At 34.8% G+C, this 22,426-nt stretch overlaps 1 pseudogene; it reads right to left on the bottom strand.

The window, feature by feature from the left end:
- Positions 1–14,491: 14,491 nt before the first annotated feature.
- Positions 14,492–17,018, bottom strand: LOC143576783 (organic cation/carnitine transporter 4 pseudogene; annotated as a pseudogene).
- Between the last annotated feature and the right edge of the window lie 5,408 nt (positions 17,019–22,426).

Here is a 22,426-nt window from a genome sequence, read left to right on the forward strand (position 1 = left end):
AACACAGTTATAAAATCAGAGTGAATTAAAACTTTTCGCATAATACTTAAACTTCAAACATATATTACATAATCTCAAATTTGAACGAACATTCTAACATGTCTTTGAAGTTCAATCGTCACAAAACATCATAACATTTTCCATCATAGATGACAGCCTCTTCAACCCATGTCATGTGTCTTTCTCAAGCCAGCTGCATTATCATATTTGCCTGCGTACGCTGAGTGAGTTCTAATTTAACAGGCTACATACCATAAATTTGCATACCTACACATACATATCCAGAGATACATTACTTACTTAACCTGTTTACTTTCCTTTCACACACACACGCATGCACGTACGCACGCATACTTTTTTACTTTCATACTTCCGTACTTTTTTATCTTTACTTACCTTAATACACATAAGCATTCTATGATTATAAAGGGCCTTTCGCCCTATAACATCACACATAAATTAGGGTATGTCACCCTACTTTCACATATATTATTAGGAATTGGCATCCTACTTTCAAACATATTATTAGGGCCTGCCACCCTAATTTTCAAGATATTATTAGGTCTCACACCCTACTTTCACAAATATTATTAGGGTCTGCTACCCAATTTTCACATATATTATTAAGGTCTGCCACCCTATTTTCACGGATATTGTTAGGGTCTACCACACTACTTTCACAAACATTATTTGGGCCTGACACCCTTCGTAACCATACAACCACACATTCATTCCTATACATACACACACACACACACATATATATATATGTATACAAATATAAACATATATTCTTAACCTTTCTGTACACATACGACATTCATATACCATACGCTTACTAGTTACAGTGAGTGTATCATATTATCAAATAGGAGTATGCACACAACCACAAAAACATAATCAGAGAAAATGAACTACAAACTCACCTAGATCCTATTTCTCTTTGAGCTAACAGTAACACCTCTCTCAGCTGGGCACAACTAATTGTTTAACAAGTATAAGTATTAATTAATTTCCTTTCAAATTAAACCACACTACCCAAGTTAGTGAACTAAATAGACTTAGTCAATGGGGGTTATTGTTTTCTTAGTTGCATTTGCAAATCCGACCCAATCGCAATCACATGGAAATCCAGAATCACAACCGCATGGAATCGCAATCGCATGGAAGTACCGAATCTCACACGCATGGAATCGCAATCCCAATTTTCGACTGAATCACAATCGCATATCAGAGGAGTCGCACTCGCAACTCATACCTGAATCGCAATCGCGACTCATGAATTGCAATCGCATTCAAGCCTGTGCGATTTGAACTCGGCTCATTTCCTCATTTTAGGCTTTTCTTTCAACCTTTTTTTATTATCCTTCGGTTCCTTGTAACTCGATTCGTTATTCTATCAAGTTTCGTATCAAACGATTTCATTTATACATCTTTCTCGAGTCCAAACGTTACCCTGTTAATCTCGTTTACACCTTAACACTCATTTATAGATAAGTTTGCGTTTTTACTACTTTTTGGAGTTCGATTTATCTTCCTACCAATTTCTATGGAGAACCGAAATCAACTACATAACCTTTTATTTAGAAACATACCTTAAATGAACTAATTCTGATTTGGCTTTGAATCAGTGCTTTATATTGCAATGTTTCTCGCTTGTTTAAGGTAATCGAATCCCAAATGAGCTTGGTCTCATTTCAGATCAATTCGAAATAGATGAGGAGTATTTGTGTGTGTGGAGGCAAAGAGGGAATGCATGGTTTAGGGTTTTAGGGAGGTTTAAGGAGTTTAAATACTCCAAGCCCATGGACCTTGGGCCTATGCATGCACCCCAAGTCCATAATAAACTCCAAGTACATCTTTACACCAAGCGCGACACTCATTTGTTATTATTTTATTTAATCATGAATAAATAATAACATAAAATTAAGTAATAAAAGTTTTCTTTATTTATTATTATTGAAAGTCGGATGTTACATGACAATGTTGAAAAACTTATTGTCTCACACAAATGTGAGTTGTACGAAAACTCGAATGTCTCACCTTGCAAGTTTACAATTTACAAGCCTCCTGGTATTAAGAACGTATTTTAATACAATGCAGTACGTATTAGTATAAACTGAAAAGCTTTAACGATAATCACGAGATTAAAACCTTTACACGATGACAAAAAATCTAACCTTCTTTAGACCGAGTTTTGGATTCGTGTACAAAAGTCTCCATAAATTAGACAGGGTACCATTGCGGCTACACGAGTCATAATCGCCAATACTTTAATATGAAAGAAAGTGTGAGAGAATGAAATATTTTGGAGAGAAATGTATGCCTTGATCACTCCCATTTTATAACTAATTGTGAAATTTGTCGCCTATCATGGCGGCCTAAAGAAGGGTCGCCACTTAGCACTATTGCCACGTAGGTTTGCAGAGTCAGCACTAGCTATGCCATGTGTCTTAACACGTGGCATGCAACGTGTCATGGTTGCGCAACCTACACGTCTCGTATCGCGATGGTTCAACAGAGAACTCGTCGCGTAGCACGATGACCACAAAAACTAGTACACAATTTCGCGTATCACGGCGAGCATTGTATATATCCATCACGTAGCACGACCACCAAAAATACTAAGGTGGCTCTCAAGCGACTCGCGATGATGCGATTGTGCAAAGTGCAAAATGCACCATCAATGCACCACATTGCGCCCATCGCATTTAACCCCAAGCCCGTGCAACAACCTCTATACGAACACTAAATGTGTCTTCTCATCGGACAGTTATTTAAGTTTAAAAAAAACCTCAATATTGTTGAGTTTTATCCGAATTTCAAGCTGAAGTTTGAATATTTTGATCAGAAGAAGCATACGAATTCTATAATATAAAACTTATCTCGAAACACTACTACAAATGATTTGATTTATGTTAATTGAAAGTTCAAACAATAGAATTGAAGCATCGTTTCGGAGCACCGTTTCATGATAAGTTTTACATCAATTGACTCGCATTTTTCTTTTAATCAAAATCTCTAAAACTTGAGTTTGTAATTCGGATAAAACGCAATGTCGTTAGGTTTTTTTTTTAACAGAGATCCAATGAAACAAAAATGTTTAAAAGATGGGACTTTCGATGGGAATATCGAGGTATGTCTATTACTAGCCAACCACACAAAGGTGTGATCATTAAAATCCAACTTCCTTTTTTATATAGTTTTTGGAAACACCCTCATACCCGGGTGTGTCTTCTTGAACCCGGATGTGCAATGTTCATACTATTTTTAACGCTCCATATCTGACTTACCCAAAACACCATCAATGAGAAATCCCACCACTGTGGTAAAATCCCCTTGAGTCATGTTTCGAACTTAAGACCTTAAGATTCCAAGTCTTAACCTCACCCCATGTTATTGGACTAGAAGGCCAACTGAATCAAGGTGAGGTAAGTTTAAGTTTTGAGAAGTTGGAGGATTTGTTTGGGGTTCGTGGGAAAAGGGCAATCTGGCGGGGATAAAATTTGTCTGTGTTGTGAAATCTGAATTTTAGGAGGAAAAGTGAAAACTAGGGGGGGTTGGGATTCTTATTTCCCTCATTTTATGACTTATGAATGATGAATTAGTTCTTTTTTATGTTTATTTAGTGTTTGGGAACCAGTAAGTCCTTATAACTTTCTCCTTATTGATAAGGCTAAAAATTGGGTTTTGAATAAGTTGGAATATGGTAACTTATCTCCTTATAGGTTTAAAATACTCTTTCCACCCTTTCTTTCCACCAGCTCCCTTTAACACATCAGCCTACTCCCAGCCATGGATCATTATTCCACCTAGATAGCTCTCTTTAACACCCAGCTCTCTTCAACCCTAATCCCTACTTTGATCATTGAATTCGCTCCACTAAAACACACCCAACTCATCGACTAATTGAATTCAAGTATGTGCCACTCTTAACTACCCCTGGTAACATTGAATTCACTCCTATAATCTTTTTAATAATATGAACCCTCCCCATCTCATTTATTCAAAAAATCACACGTTGGTGTCCAATTTGAAACACATGTCACTTGGTTTGTACAATTCGATTTTAAGTCCGTTTGATTCTCATGTAATCGGTGTTTAAATCCGTTTGCATGCTATTTAGTTGAAACATGTTTGGTGTTTTGGTGATTTTAGTAGTCCTGGATTTAAGTTAAGTAGCATTGGGGTTTATGTTTATATTTATGGAGTTTGACGAAGTTTGATGTTTTAATTACTACTCTTATTAAATTTTATGTTTATGGTGTGTTATTTTATTGCAAATAATATTATATGTGTTACACATGTTCATATGTAAAAAAGCTTAATTGTTCATGATCTATTTGCTATACTTAAGTTAAAACTTGATATTTTAATGAACCGGATGACACATGTTTAGTTGTTTGCTCATTCTTTGTTTCATCTCTAGTTTTTTCTCATATTCACTAATGTGTGTTCACCTTGTTATAATGTATGTGTTTGTTTATGAATCATGGATATAGTATGCTTAAGACTACGAAAAACAAAAAGTCTTGTGGGGTAATGATACGTTCAAGGAGTTTAACGACGCGTGCTTTTTGCTTGAACTAAGAAAATGGAATAGACCCGGTACTCACTTTAGTAAGATTGGGTGGAAGAATATAGTTCAAACTATTCACAAAAAAAACGGGCATAACCTTTGATGACAAACAAATTAAAAACAAATGGGACGTCATGAAAAAAGAATGGAAGGTTTATGTCCTCTTGATGAGGCATGAAACGCGGATTGGTGGGACGAGAAGCTTAATTGATGCATCGCTTGAGTGGTGAGATGAGAAAATAAAGGTAAGTCCTACACTCCTACTATTTTTTTAATCATTTGTAGTTAGGGGTGTTAATCGGGTCAACCCGATCGGGTTTCGGGTTAATCAGTTTGGGTTATTTGGTTTTTTAAAAACAAAAAACTAACCCGCAACCTGGCACTAACTTAACATCTTTATAACTCCTACTATCCTGCAAATTTCATCAACAGTAAGTTACTCGTGAGGTTCAAGATTACAGTTAAAAAAATTAGTTTTCTAATTTTTACATGATAACAAAAATAATGATTTTTTGTATAAACTTTGTCCAAAAGCACAGATCCACAGTTATATATACCAAACTGAAACAATACATGTTCACTAGACCTGCAATGCTTCTCTTTTTAACTTTATTTAAATGCCCATCTTTGTTTGAAAAAAAAAAACAGAAAAGAAAGTTAAATCACTAGCCCAAAGTTTGATCCAATTTTAATGGTATGGTTTTGTACATAACTAATATTACATGGTATAGTAATCAGTAAGAATATTCTCAAATGTATGGTTTTGCTAAAGACTTTTTCACTGTATTATACAGTTGGGCATAGTTTATGTTTGTTCATGTTTTCTAATTTATCTTGTAGGTAGATAAAGACTTTGCTAAATTTACAGATGCAAATTTAGAAATATTTGAAACGCATTAGGCTCCTTTGTTTCGGGATTCGGTTGTCGTACGAGATCAAGCTATGACTCTTTTACAATTTCAAAAGGATAGAAATATGACTGGTGTTTAATGTGAAGAAAATATAGAGGGCAAGGGAGGCAGTGATGAAATAAGTTTAGGTGTTGATGTGCCTTTGTTTCCTAGTTTTCCTGGAAGTAGTTCTGGTAAAAGGAAAATTCTAAGGATGTTGGCAACAAGCGTTCAACCAAGAGAAAAGCTTCATCTTTGGAGGAAAATATAGATGGCATAATTGAAGTCTTACCAACAAAATGCACACAAACTTTTCCACCAAATAACTCCTACCCAAAAATTGAAGATTGCATGAGCATTGTCATCACTTTTCCCGGTTTCGAAGAAGGTTTCGATGAGTATTTAAGTGCATTACATGTTTTAATCAAAAAGAAAAACCGTGATAATTTTATGTATTCAAAGACTCATGAATCCAAGATGGGGCTCCTTCAGTTACTTTTGAAGACTAATTAGTCGTTTTACGTTCTATCTTATGATTTGACGTTGTGTTGTTCTACGTTTTATGTTTGTATTATCGTTTGACATTATGTGTTATTTCTACTTCTTATATGTATGTTATCGTTTGACCTTTTGTGTTATTCTACTTATATTGTTTTATCGTTTGACATTATGTGTTACCTCTACTTCTTATACATGTGTTATCGTTTGACATTATGTGTTATTGTTTTACATATTATATTTGTGTTATGGTTTGACATTAATGTATTATTGTTTTGCATCTTTTATATTTATATAGGATGGATAGTGACAACTTTCATTTGCATGATGATGGTGAAGAATATTTGGTGGACGAGGATATAGAAATCACAAGGTTATGTGCATTAGTTGTCAAAGGGGTAATATTAGCTCGTCACTTGCGTAATGAACGAATGCTATGCCGTACGTCGGACCTCACATGGCACATGTTTATTAATGAAATATTAAATAGTCATCCTGGAAGGTGTTATGAAATATTTAGACTAGATGTACCAGTTTTTAGACAGTTATGCGTAGATCTTGATACTAGATACGCACTGACACAAACCCGTAATATTCTATTGAGGAGTCGGTCGAAATCTTCTTGATGACTTTGACTCATGGGTGTATGAATAGGTTTTGTTCAAGAATCTTTAATAATTCCAGGGAAACCATTCGTAGGCATTTCTATAAGGTTTTAGCGTATGTTCTTAAGATGAGTGCTGAAATAATCAAGTCAGCCGCAAACTATAATGATGATGTACCCGCACATATATTAAATAACCCTCGATATTATCCAATGTTCAAGGATAATCTAATGTTCATGGTTTTCAATGTTCCGGTTACTTTAACAAATGCTTTAATTATGTTATGTTTGTATTTGTAGGATTGTATTGGCACTATTGACGGGACACATGTGAGGGCATTGGTTTGATTAAACGACCAACCGAAGTACATTGGTCGAAAGGGATATGCCACACAAAATATAATGACGGCTTGTGATTTAATATGTGTTTTACATTTGTATGGGCCGGATGGGAGAGGACTGCACATGACACGAGAATCTTCAACAAAGACTCACAGAGGTCGGACCTTAAGTTTCCTCATCCAATGAGTGGTTAGTAATTTTAATAATGCTATATTTAGGGGTGTTCATTTCACACCCTGCCAATAGGGGCTGGGAGTTTCAAGACAAATTGATACCAAGTGTAAACATCGGAATATTATTGATAAAAATAAGTTACAATGTTTGCACTATGTATATATGACAATATCTCTTCTCTTCTTAAACACTACTAGAATCCCGTGGTTGGTTATACTAATCTTCTTAGCATCTAATCTTCATTGTTCATGTTCGGCATACGCCTCTATCCTTAAGCATTCTCATTACAAAGCTAATCCAAATTGCTATCCCCATAGTACCTGAATACATTCTAAAAAGTGTGAACTAAAAGGTTGGTGAGTTCGTGAGTTTAGCTCACAAACACATAAAACAATTTATTTATAAAAGCGCTCAAGTTTGCGTGTATGTGAGTATAAAGCATGGTGCACATCAATCAAGTCCACAATCAATCCTGAATTCGATCATAAGCCTCCCCTTGACTTACAACCGAATAGCACTCGTCCCCAATTATTGCTCTTCCAAGAAATAATCCAAACGTTTGGCCATATGCCCCAATGTCCGCAGACCTCAGTGTGGTTTAACCGACATAGGGTCACTGTGCGTGGGGTTCTCCCAAATAGTATTACCCATACGAGCCATAGGCTCACTCCCTGAGTTAATGATTGCGTAATTTAAAGCAGGACAAATATATGGCAGAAACAAGTCTTGATAAACATCACACCATAAGTAAAACCGGCATGTATCCAACCCAAAACATTTAAGTAAAAAGGGAAGCATGAAACTCACCTCAGTCCGTATGCAATATGTGTAAATGAAAGACAATCTATGAGCTTGCACTATGCTAGAAATCACCAAGTACGCCTAGTATATATATTAATCAACAACAAGTTATCGAAGAACAATGTAAAATTCACTATTGGTATTGTGTACTAGTTAATTCTAAGTATTTTCCAACGCATTTGGTTCTTGATGAATAAAGTTTCCTTTTATGAGAAGTTTGTACTTAAATAAATTAATAAGATTGATGTTTTGTGTTTAGGTATATAAATCAACTTCCAGGAGTTTTAGTTATCTTGGTTCATTTGTTGGGTTTAGATAAAGTTTCCATTTTTGGAACGTTCGGGTTTTCGGTTTGGTTTCGGGTTACCATCTGACCCTAGAAGCTATATAATTTATTCATATAAAAGGTTTAATGATTATTGGTTGAAACAACATGTCATGAGATTACGAAAGATAACAATGTTGGCTATCACCAGTGTTGTTCGTTTTCAACAATATGTCTTTAAATAAAATTGTACATAAATGAAGAGTAAAGTTAAAATATAAAGGGAGACAAAAATGAGAGGTGTGAGAGGAATTTTTGACCACACAAAAAACCCCTTAAAAATAAATTCAAAAAAAAATAATAAAAAAATGATAACACAAATTATAAATAAAAACGGAAAATTTTAAAAAACAAAAATGTTTCCGCCATCATTCCCGTTCAAAAAAAATACAAAAAATTGACGAAAATACATAATTCCGAGATCAAAGACACAATGACGAAAATAAACAGAAGACACAACTACAACTAAAAAAAGACACAATAGATCGTAAAATATAACACAATGCTGAACAAAATATGACACAATGTTGAGTAATATAACATATATAAAGAAAAAAATTATATTTTACTTTTTTCATTTTTTATTAAATTTTGAGTTATGATTTTTTATTTTTTATAAAAAAATTTTGGGGTTTTTTTGTGTGGCTACAAATCCTTCTCATTCTTCTCATATTTGTACCCCTTTGTAAAATAACTTGACCCTGTCAATGAATACTTGTTAATTGAAATATCTCATTTTCCATAAACATATATGTTATAAAAATGAGTTATGTGTAGGTCATTTCAGAAAGTTTGGGGATGTACGGTTTTTGTCCATGTACCTTCGTTAACCTTTATTTTGGCAAAAACGAGTTAAAGACTTAGATTTATAAAAAAAGTAAAACTAAAATTATGATTTTATTGACTCATACTTCCTGCTAAAAATCAAAAACTTCAAATCATAATTATATATTTTTCACAGCGCTTGTTCGGTTTAAGTCGGTTTTACCGTAACTAATGAAAACAATTTATAAAGTTATAATAGTATTTTAGATATCACTTATGGAAAAATATCCATTTTTTATTTTTGAAGCATTTTAGTCTTTTAAGGTCGGCTCGTTGTCGGTTTTAAACGAAACAATGAGTTTAAACTTGCAAACGGGCCTTTTTTCTAAGCCCACTTATCCTTTAATATTTTATAATAACTTATATTTGTCAATTAGCTCATAGGTTTCTTCTTTAAAAAACATACTTTTGCATTTTCAGTTTTTGAGAAATAACTGGCTTTTCTTTTGTTCTAAAAATACCCTTAGCCACGTTTATTGATTCAAAATCCAATTTTTCACCACAAGGCAGCTTTGGACCTGTTGTAATACCTATTAATGACTAATTCAAAGTATTATATTAATGTTAGGGTGCTGGAAACCCAAATAGTGGCTTCGGTTTCGACCCGTTAGCACAAGTATGTCATATTTTTAGTAAAACTCATTTTTCGTTAGCATATCTGTTAGGATTTGTTATAGTTCATAAATATAAGCTGTTTAAACAATTCATCGGGTTCTAAAAAGATGATTTAAGGAAACTGTTACAAGTACGAGCCCGGTTCGGCCCTTTCGGGTTCTAGTTCGTTTTAAAACGATGATTCGCATAAAATGGTTCTGGGTCAGATTATAGATCATAAAAATATTATCTTTAGGTCTACAAAAATATATCATAATATTACATTGGTTGCAGGGCTTTTTTTCTCACTTAATCAGGTTACAAAAATGATGGTTTGTAAGGTTTTTAACACACGGTTTTAATATTGTCTTTTCGGGAAGGTTTAAACCATATTTAATGACTTAAACAAGTATGTTCAACTTCTGAAAATTATGCTAAAAGTCCGGAAGTTAATAAGGCCTTGTGCTTGGTTTGTAATCATGTTAATATTTGTTCTTCTTTATATAATGATTAATTATAAGTTGACCTCATGGTTTTTATTAATTTTACATGTGAATATGGTGACTTTAGTGGTTCTGGGTTAGTTATAGTTACCACCAGTTCTGCTCATTTTCGGGTATAACAAACTGATCAGACCCTTAGAGTGTGTTCGTTTCACAGAATTCGTTGGAATTCAAAGGAATTGGAATTAAAATCCCATGACATGGCACGTTCGTTTCATTGGAATTGGAATCTTGATTCCATTTTGGTGTGTTCGGTTCTATCTCGAATGTTTAGTTTTCTAACTACGTTTATGAGTTAATTAAAGTCGGTTTCAAGGGGTTAAACATACGGTCACAGATTAGGATTTATGATTGATGTTACCGCCTGCACATGACTGTGTTTCTTCATGTGTAGGTCTAGTCGTTTATAGGATAAATGCAATGGTTCACAATACGAAGTGAAAACAAACATATGATAAATATATAAATGAAATACCTTATATGATTGTAGGGGTTTACACAGGTTAATCCTCCGCTTTACTAGAAGAAATCCGTGAGCAGCAGTTGTAGGTTTAGGCAGGATATCCGTACAAACAAATGGGATTATAATTGAATTGAGTAGAGACAAATTATAACAGATTGTTTTACCCGATTTACTTGTTCATGGCGCAGTTCACGTTCTTCAAAGGAGCAGCCAGGAAGAGTAATATGCAGGTGATTGTTTCAAGTGTTTAATACAGATATTTCAAAGGAATGAGTAGAGATTTGATTGCAAAAGATTTCTTGATTGAAGATGAATGCATGGAGCTTGATTGGGTGAATTGGCTGGAGAGAGCGTACGAACGCAGGAAGGGAGTGTACTGGCTTAAGTGCGAACAAAGGTGCGAACACTCGTTATCATATACCGGATTTTCGATGTAGACAGACTAGCGCTAAATGGTATCTTGCTCCATACAAAGGTGCGAACATTCTTTATCATATACCGGATTTTCGACTTGGACAGACTAGTGCTATGCGTGCTCCTCGCGGACCAAAAGAAACATGTAACTATTAACACCCATCATTGCAAAATATCATTGAACGAACTTTTGGAGTGTAGAAAGCTAGGTAGCCGTTATTCAGAGATATGCATGTTAATTACACATACGATCACCAAGTGAAAATTGTGTTAGCATCGATGGTTATTCATAAGTTTATTAGAAAGGCCGATCGGTTTGATGAAGCATTTGAAACGGCCCAACAAGAATCTTACAATCACACAGAAGATGGTCCTAGCGATGAATATCATGAAGAAGTTCTGGCTACAAATCAAATGGATAACGATGTTATGTTTATGGCAGCGATAAGAGATGCTATTGCGCAAGAAATAATGAAATCGCAGAGAGGAATGTAGTATGAGAATATTTTGTTATTATTGTGCATTTTTGGTGTTTTTGTAACATTATGTAGTAGTATTATTATGGTCTAATAAAGAAATTATAATTAATGTAAACAAATTTTATGATGTATATTTTGTAATTTCTTTTTCAGTAGAGATGAAGGAAAGTATAAAATGGTATAAATAAGTAGAAACAGGATCAAATACATTTTATTCTTAACATGAAAACAGTGAGAACCAATTTGATGTTATTATTAGGTTTATTTTGATAGGTGTTTGCTATTATTTTTTATTCGTTTTTGCTAATTTCGATTATGAGACGTTAAAAGTATTTGTTGATTTATATTTTGTTGTTATTATTAGATTTTTTTTTCTTTTGCTATTATAAGTATTTGCTGGTCTTTGTTGTTATTATTTTGTTCTTGATTTTGATTCTTTTATTGTAATTTTTAGGTGTTTTTATTATAAATAATTGTTTGTGTAGATTGTTGTTGTAGTTGGTATTGGTTCTTACGTTCTCATTTTTTTTAAATTGGTATTGGTTCCTACGTTCTCAAGTTAATATTAAAATGTCTCATATTAAATTGGTATTGGTTCCCAAACACTTTTTAAAAATAACTTACTCACTTATACAAAATGTCTTTTTTGATCATTTTAAATCAATAAGTTAAACCAAACACTTTTCAAAAAATAACTTATTGACTTATGTTAATCCAAACACTTTTTTTGAAAACTTCTTATTAAAAAGTCATAAGACTTTTTTAACCTATCACAAAAAGGCATGTTCACCTTAAATAAGGAATCCCAAACACACCCTAAGAAGAGTATTATTAATTTTTCTATGAAAAAACTATTATTATTATTATTAAAATAATTATATACACATAATTATAATAGTAGTTTTCACTTTTAAGGAAGGACTTAGACCCGTACAAGAAAATGCTTAAATATTTATTCGACTAAAAGAAGAAAGAAAACAAAGAAGGAAGTTGTGTGAAGTCAATGGTGATAGGTTGTTAAAGTGCAAACATTTTGAAGACATTGGGGTTAACATATAAAAGATTGAAGAGCTAAAGTTGGTACATCTTGATCTCAGTTGTACTAGTGTTGCGTTTCGTAATAGTGACAATGACGATAAGTGTTGCGTTTCAACAAGTTATAATATGAAAAGATTTATACACGAAAAATCAACCAACTCAGCAACCCACTAGCTATTTAGTCTAGTACAACATAAAATAAAGCTTGTAATAATCAAGATCACAATATATATAACTTTCACTTCTTTTGTCATGAAATAGAACACTTAATTTTCATTCTACAACTTTCTATATATCAATGATCAATAGTTTTACTTCATTCCAAGTTGTTTATGCAAGCATTGTCAACTTATTTGTTTCATCCTCCACTCCATACATTGTGTCATATAATGGCCGGTTTAATGTTTCTGGCAAGAAAAAGATAAGAATACCGCCCACAATTCCACATGCCCCAAAAACCATAAACGAAAGACTAGCATCCATAACTACCACGAAAGGTACTAGTATGGCTCCTATTTGTCCAACGTGCCTTGCAGATCCAAGCGCCACGGTTCTGACTACTGTCGGAAACAACTCCATCGTGTATACAAATATTAGCAAATATTGTCTACATGCACCAACCTATGGGCTTTAGAGATCAACGTTTCCCTAACTTTGTATGCAGGCTCAACAAATCGCTTTACGGTTTAAAACAGGCTCCACGAGCCTGGTATCAAAGGTTTACTGATTTTGTATTACTGCAGGGTTTCACACAGAGCAAGTCTGATACTTCTCTGTTTATCTATCACCATGGACAGGACACCGCCTACTTACTTCTATATGTAGATGACATCATCCTCACTACATCTTCTGAGGCCTTACGTACCCGCCTCTTGCGTTCTTTATCTGGAGAGTTTGCCATGAAGGATTTAGGACCATTGACTTACTTTCTCGGTGTTTCTGTTACTCGCAACGGGGATCACATGTTCTTGTCTCAGCAGTCTTACGCCCGGGACATTATCCATCGGGCTGCTATGGATTCTTGTAAACCTGTTGCAACCCCAGTTGACACCGGCTCCAAACTTGGGAACGCATCATCTTCTCCATTTCATGACCCCACTCTGTACCGCAGTCTGGCAGGTGCTCTGCAGTATCTTACCTTCATTCGTCCTGACATCTCTTATGCCGTCCAGCAGATTTGCATGCACATGCATTCACCATCTGATCATCATTGGGACGCACTTAAGCGTATAATCAGGTATTTACAGGGTACTACGGAGTACGGTCTCTCGCTGGCTCCTGCTCCCAATATATCTCTTCGGGCATACACTGATGCTGACTGGGCAGGTTGCCCCGACACTCGGCGGTCTACGTCCGGTTACTGTGTCTACCTTGGTGATAGTCTGCTCTCTTGGTCCTCCAAACGACAACCAACCGTCTCGCGTTCCAGTGCCGAAGCCGAGTATCGAGGCGTTGCCAATGTGGTTGCTGAAATTTGTTGGATCCGAAACTTGATGCTGGAATTAAATCAACCGCTAACAAAGGCCACCCTGGTTTACTGCGACAACGTCAGTGCTATTTACTTATCTGGTAACCCGGTTCAACACCAGCGCACCAAACACATTGAGTTGGACATCCACTTTGTTCGGGAGCAGGTACAACGGGGGTGCGTTCGCGTGTTGCATGTCCCCTCCCGGTACCAAATAGCAGACATCTTTACCAAGGGTTTGCCTCGTGTTTTGTTCGATGATTTTCGATCCAGTCTCAACGTCCGACAACCTCCCGATTCGACTGCGGGGGTGTATTAGCAAATATTGTGTGAATATTTGTAATTATAGTATTCAGCATATTCTTAGGCATAATATTGTAATTATAGTATTCAGCATATTCTTAGGCATAATAGTTACCATAGATTGGTTCCCTTCCAAAGTTATCGGATATCATTGTATTATAAATTGCAATCTCAATTAATAGAATATTCATTCAGTAAATTATTATCATTCTTATAACAAATAACAAGTTAAAACTCCCGGACATTCCAAATATTCCCAAAACTCCACACATTGTTCTCATTATCTTCCAATTCCCTCGCCTTCCCATGAAGGTACCTATAAGGCAAAATATCCCACTAAACCACTGTGTTCCAACTCCTAATGGTCTCCTTCCAAACCTATCTATTAATATTCCGGTCAAAAGATATGCTGGCATCTCTGCGGCGGAGTTGAGAAGCACACTAATGTAGATTTGGTTCCAAGGTTTGTGGCATTTAAATTTAGTCCGTAGTACACACTGGCGCTTACAAAGTAGATTCCCATAAGAAGAAGCAAACGGGTTCTTGTTAATGGTGACTTGATCACGTCTATTACTGAACTAGTGACAACTTCTTTGGTTTCTTCACTTTCTGTACTCTTGTGATCACAACTTTTGGCTTCCTTGTCTAGAACCAGGTATACATTTTCAGGAAGGTTTTTTCTATTGGTTTTAGCAATCTTGTGCATGATCTTCATGGCTTCATCGGGTTTTCCTCGAACGAGGTACCAACGAGGGGATTCGGAGATGAAAGGGAGCATGAAAACAAGAAAGATGATGGAGGGTATGGAAGAAGCAATATACAAAAAACGCCATGATTGAAACATGTAAGCTATTCCAGAGAGAAGAGCTATCCCAGTTGAATAAAAATAGAAGGTGGACATGCCGGCCATGCCACGCTTGGCGGGACCTATGGGTTCAACGGCAAGGACGAATGCGCACACACCAATCCCACCGGAGCAGAAGCCAGTGAGTAGACGAAGGATAGCATATATCCAATAGTTAGGAGAGATGGATGTCAATAAAGAAAAACTGATGCTCATGATGCATACAAGTGTGAGTGTCTTTTTCTTCCCAATTTCGTATCAGAGAGGTAACCAAATATGCCGCTACCTACAAAATAAATCACACATTTGAATCAATAAGCGTATGTTTATGAAAGTTTTGAATAAGATATTAGATGAATATAATAGTTTATGGTAATAAAAATTCAACCCTGGTTAAGGATGACAATAGGACAATATTAGTAACCTTGCTCTCATACAAAGTAGTAAAACCGTGTCCCATCAAAGCATAGAACCCTTGGGGACCAAATATACCCCTAGGGACAAACTAATGATGTTGTTCCTATTATTTGAGTACTTAAAACGCAAGTAAAGCTATAGACCAAACGCTATAACAAGTAACTTAAATACATACAAAATGATTTGTTGATCCCCAAACTATTAAGCTCAAATTACAAGTTTTGAATTAAAAAAACTCAACTTAAATATCAAAGTTGAAACTCAATATATAAAATTCTGAAGTAAGTTATAATCATGAAACAATAACTCTTAATTATTGAGTTGAAATATCAAAATAATATATTAAATCATAAATCGAAGATAAGTTACGAAGCTTTCCATTTTTACCAATCAACCCTTTTTATCTTTTACCATTTTCTTTTCAATAAACCCCTTTTTCTTATTTTTTGATCAACTCAGTTTCAGATATTGTCTTTTTATTATATTTTACTTCTTGTTAACCAATGTCCATATAAACCAAAAGAATCATCAATCACTGTCAATATTAAACATAAGAATTCACTTATCTTCGATTTATGATTTAATATATTATTTTGATATTTACCAAACCATGTGAAATGCGCTATATATCTATAAATAGAATAATTTAGTCTACTTGCCAAACCATGTGTAAAGCACTATACATTTTAAGTAATTAAACCATTTTCTTATGATGTATAATTTGCCAACAGATTGAGTAATATTTTATGCTTTAAAAAAAACTAAAACCTCAACTCGATCGATCGTCGATCGATCCTCAACTCGAGTAAAAGACGAGTCCAATATGAACTCAACTTCTCCTAGATTGGATATATAAAATCAAGCTGGCTTGACTCGACTCAACTTGTATTGTTAAGATTGAGCCAGAGTAAGTGTTGGCCAGTCTCCAGCTCTCTAAGTTTGAACTTTTAACGTTACCATAAGTCTATAACTATTGCATGCAACCACAAAATAACATAATTTAAAGATATAGAGGGTTGTTATATACCTATCATGGCACCAAAAAAGAACAAAGCCTGAACCAATCCAACCTTGTATTTTTGTCCACACACCAATCCCCACTCAGCCACGGTTGACCACCCTTCGCTATCGTCCCATCGCCATGAACCTGGCTCAAGCCCACAAACGCCCTTGTTGGAATCCCATACACATCCAGAACCAGGTTCACATGTCCAACTAGGTTCACGGTCAGCAAAGATCGTAACCATTGTGTTTATGGAATCAAGTGCCCATGCCATACACATGAGAACAAAATGCTTGAATTGCCAAAACCCAAACTCACCGCAATATTTGGTTAGCATTTGGTCGACAGAGAGCAGCTCAAGTGGTGTCTTCCCATGAACCGTAGTGGTGTGTGTTTCCACACGAGCGAGGAGAGGTGACCGGAGATCATCAGAATTCTTTTTATCGGATGACATTGTGAAGTTGGTGTTGAATGAGTTGGTGCAAAATACTCAATGTTATGTTAGTTATATAGGCGAAAGGACAGGTATAAGGGGCCTATTTGAAAACAAAGAATATGGAAAATTGGTTCACATTTAATTATGTAAATGTGAAAAAGTCTGGTGTCCAACCCAATACCCTACTTAGAGCATTCTAACTCATTCTATATAATTTTCCCTATAATTTAGCTAAAAAATATTATTCTATAAATTTATTATTTTTTTTAAAAAATCTTTTACACTCTATTCCCTATTTATGTCCATCATTTTTTTTATTATTTTTTACTCTTTTGTCTTATTTTATAATATATGGTGATTGGAAGATAATTGATATATTATATGGTATGGATTTTTTTAGAGCAACTGATAATTTTCAGATAATTATTAAAAAAATAAAAAGATCCAATTACAATAAAGAGGCAGGTAAGCGGGCTACAAGCTGCGCCGCCACCCCCCTTTTGAATGGCAAAACCGATCCTACTAAAAAACAAAGTTATCGTTCTTCGGCGTCGATGGGTTACTGTGCACGACCCGCTGAACTCTTTTTAGAAATGCAGCAGCATCGGGGGAAAGAGACTCAAATGTGTCAAAAGCAAAAGGAATGAAGGCGTGTTGATTCTCTACACACACCTTCTCGTGGTTAGCAATTTTTCCTGCTTCTGCCTTTAGCACGGCATGCCTAGCAACAAACCCGGTGTCCCTAAGCCCGACAAGAGGGGACACCCCCAGTAAGGTCCACACAAGCATGCTCCCCCCCCCCCCCCCGTCCAAACACAAGAATGTCCGCTGGTTGGAGAGTAGACCTTCCTTCACGTGGATCCGACAAGAAATTCACAGGAGCCTCTTTTCTTGCCGAGATTCCCACCCGTTTTAACACATCACAAAGGACATCCTGACCAAATCATATCTATATTTAAACCCGGGGAGTTCTTTGCAATGAACCGCGTGTTCACCAAAATTATCTAAACAAACCTTACGACAGACCAGGCATGGCTCATCAACTGGGAACATGGGGATCATTAAACGATATTTAGGTTTTTACTTTAGTTGGCATATAACTCACCCATATAATAAGGAATAGATTGTAGAGGTGATTTTGATGGTTTTTTCTCAAAATTTACCATAAATTTTATGGGTTTGACAACTTTAGAAAATGTGTTGGGAATGCTCCTATGTAAATTAAAATTTGTTCACATTTAACTTTGGTCCCAAATTTATCTTGGGATGGATTCCAACATTTGTTTATAAATATTACCATAGGTAATTTTCTTAAAAGTAAAGTATTCACGTTTTAATCCATAAATGTTTTACTGAATTTCTATGTATTCTATGTATTTATTTATTTTTTCTAAAATATTCAGTATAATGTTAACTTTTATAAGAATATGTTTTTCTTTTTATGTTATGTGAATAATGATAACTTTTTAAAATTTAGATTTAATATTTAATAATAGTAAACAGATTCACTGCAGCTACGAATAGTTAATATACATGCCCTCCATACTCCATGTTCCATTTGTAATGAAGTTGTATAATTGAGTCATGAAATAAATGCATATAATTGAGTCAATTGCCATTTTTGTTATGATTCTTCTGAAAACGCGTTTCATTTGTTTATCTTGTGTCCGATTGCAACTCATATTTGGCATTCAGTAAGTTTTTGGTGTAAAGCTCCTCTCAATTTTGCATTTTCGGTTCGTGATATTCTCACACTATATTTACAATATTTATAGGAGTGAAGTCATCTATGACAATATGGTGGTTTTTTAAGGTATTAGAAATTAAATAAACAAACAAAACAAATGATTGAACAAGGCTATTTGATTATCAGTGAATTCAAGCAAGATTGCATACATACTAATGAATAAGAAACTCTCTTAAATAGAGAGATACATAACAGATCTACCCTTAGGACTCGGACTCAATTAGAAGACTGAGTTTACAGTAGAATTATTCATTCAAATGAAAAACAAACTTAACGTTACAAAGCCTTGTAAAATAAAACGTGCATGGATCATTTTTCGTGTACCCTCCCTTGATCCATGATCCATTTTTCAAGCCAATGCCTAAAGTAGACAAATTTTTCTCGAGTCACGACCTTGGTTAGAACATCTGCTAACTTATCATTCATGTTACAATGTCTAGTCTCACTTGCCCTTGTTTGAAATTTCTCTTATAAAATGATTTTTAACTCAATATGCTTATAACGATTGTGCATGATAGGATTTTTACTTAGATTTATTGTAGACCTATTGTCACATAGCATCACAATTGCTTGTTCTTGAGGAAACCCTAGATCAGTTAGGACTCTTTTCAACCATATAGCCTGGAAAGTAGCAGTGGTAAAAGCAATGCACTCAACCTCTGTGCTTGATAAGGCTACAATTCATTGCTTCTTTGAACTCCACGATATTGTACCACTAACAAGTGTAAATACATTAGCAGATACAATTTTCCTATCATTTGCACATGCTGCCCAATCACTATCTGTATACCCAATCAACTCTATCTTGACTCCCTTCTCATACCACAGACCATAAGATAGAGTTCCTGCTACTTACCTTAGTATTCTCCGGGCAAAACAAGGTGAATTTTTTTGGGTGACTGCATGAATCTGGCTACCACACTTAGAGGGTGTTTGGGTGAGCTTCTAAAGCTTGCTTATTTGCTATTTGTTTGTTGAAAAGAAAAAGGTGTTGGTAAAGCAATTCCAAAAGCTTCAAAATGGAGCTTTTCAGAAGCTACTTTTGCTTTTCAAAAAGCAAATAAGCAAAAAAGCAAATCTAAAAGCTCACCCAAACACCCCCTTACAGCATAAGCAAGATCTGGTCTAGCTACCGCACTTACAGCATAATCAAAATCTGGTATGATGTGTGTTAGGTAGATTAGACCTCCCACAAGACTTCTATAGGTTACTTCATTCACTTTATATTCATTGGAGTTTCTTCAGTATTGCATGTGGTCATCTCAAACTTGTCAAGAAGACTTCTTACATATTTCTGTTGTCTTAGAAACACACCATTTTTGGATTGTTAAACCTCTAGACTCATGAAGAACTTTAACAGACCCAAATTAGTCATTTCAAACACACTTTTCATTCCATCTTTGAAATCTGCAATAAGTTTTGGGCATGGACTTGTGCAAATTATATCATCCACATGTAAGCAAACATAAATGACCTTGTGATTATCATTATTCTTAGACATATAATGTAGGCTCATTATCACTTCTATGATACCCATTTTTCTCAAAATAACCATCTATTTTGCCATTCCAAACCCTTGGGGCATGCTTGAGACCACATAGGGCCTTTTTTAGTCGGTATACATGATCCTCTTTTTCTGCTACTACAAACCTTGAGGTTGTTCAACATATATCTCCTTAGTCAAGTCACCATTTAAGAATGGTGACTTGACATCTAGTTGGTGTATGAACTAACCCATTTGAGCTGCAACACTTAATACAACTCTAATGGTTTCAAACCGAGAAATATGTGCAAATGTTTCCTGATAGTCTATTCCCTATTGTTAAGAGTACCCCTTTGCAACTAACCTTGCCTTATGGTGTAGTACAAACCCATCAACACCCTGTTTAATCTTGTATAGCCACTTCAGGCCTACTAGGTTCTTTCCAGGTGGAATTTTCACCAACTCCCAGGTCATATTCCATTTGATGGCTTCTAATTCTTCTATCATGGCATGTTGCTATTCTTCTTTACTGGCTGCTTCTTCAAAGTGTATGGGATCAGTGGCATTCAAAGCAAACTGAAAATTGTAGAAATCTTGATCAACATTAACTTCCATGGCATTGCCATATATTTCATTTAACCTTTTTGTTTTAGGAGGATAGAACGAGGTATAGGTGTTGTCTTGCTATGATTCTGGGACAGCAGGCTGATATGGTTTAAAAGATACATGTTATTATATAAATATTTCTTACATTTTCTAGTATTTTGAGCCCGGTTTATATTAAATATATTTCTATTTAGCTCATAATTAGATTTTAAAGGTTAAGTTTTTAAACGAGCTAAATTAAAGTATTTATGCTAAACTTGATACCACAATAGCATCAAAGTAATAATTGGTGGAATAAATGGCCACATATTTTGTTGAGTTTCATGTTCACATGCCTATTAAAAGATAAAATTCCACATTAACCATGCTTCAATTACTTATGAGTTTTATTTCTTTACAAAGTGTAGGAGAGCTCGTTGAAATATTTCTAATGGGCTGATGATAGAGTGGCTCACAAAATCAAGGAAGGTTGGGCTTATGTTTGGTCACATGGACTTTCAAAGTAAAAAGGAATACCGATTCAGGCCAAGAGATTAATGGTGAAAGCCCGTTGCTGTAAAGCTATTACTTGGATACAAAGATAAACAAAAAAAAACCTACAAATACACTAAGATAGATATAAAGAGACTGCAACATAGAATATATAATAACATTATTGTGGGATTCTTGAATTTGGTGGAGGAACTCACATGAGGGAAAGACAGAAAGCATAAAGAATAATATATTACATATTCTAGTGGTTGTGGAACAATTCGCAAAGGGAGCCAACTACTGTTCTACGACACAAGTCACAGGAAGAAAGCACAATCTATATTAATTTCTGTGAAAGGGGGGTTTTGGTGGTGGACGTACAAAAAGAAATAAGAAGAGGAATTATAAGTTTGGTGTGCTGCTACTGTTTGGAGCTCACGAGAAAAATAAAAAAAAACAAAAATAAAAAGAAAACACAAGCCGCTACTGTGCACCTCATAGTTTGCAAAGCCAAAAAGTCAAAAGGAAGAATCTCATATACAAAGAAAAGGTTAATATAATATAGATCAATTTTTCTTTGAACTTCTTTTTAATTACTAGTTTTCATGAACTCATTTATTTTATTTTGTACTTTGTTATGAGTAGCTAAATATTTTATACAACCTAGGTTTTGGTTGAGTACTAATTTAAATTAATGGTTTGATGAATCATTATTTGACGTTGGTTGATTTAGTATTTTGGTAAAAGTTTGGTCATAATATTATTGAGTAATTGAATCTAGTTTATTACTTAAATATTTATTCCACTTATGTTTAATAGTTTTTTTGGTGATTGTTAGACACATGATTAGGTTGTTTACTTTGTGTTTTCAACTTGTTTGCGGTTTATGGTCGAAACAACCGTAGGAGTAATTATTAAAAGGTTATTAGATTTTATTGTTCTTTCATTAGAGAGGCCGGGAGGCAATTTAGTGTTGTGTCATCTTTGTCTTTTGCAGGTTTGGGTAATAATTGCACGGGAGTGAGCTATCCTAGGTCCGTTAGATTAGTGTGTTACATGTTGTGTTCAAGTTAATTAAAAATACCCCCCTTTATATTAATATATATTGTATTCGAAGAG

Source organism: Bidens hawaiensis, unplaced genomic scaffold, assembly GCF_021521415.1.
Source record: "Bidens hawaiensis isolate Kalapana, Puna unplaced genomic scaffold, B.hawaiensis_p1.1 tig00028297_1, whole genome shotgun sequence".
NCBI classification, from domain to species: Eukaryota; Viridiplantae; Streptophyta; class Magnoliopsida; order Asterales; family Asteraceae; genus Bidens; species Bidens hawaiensis.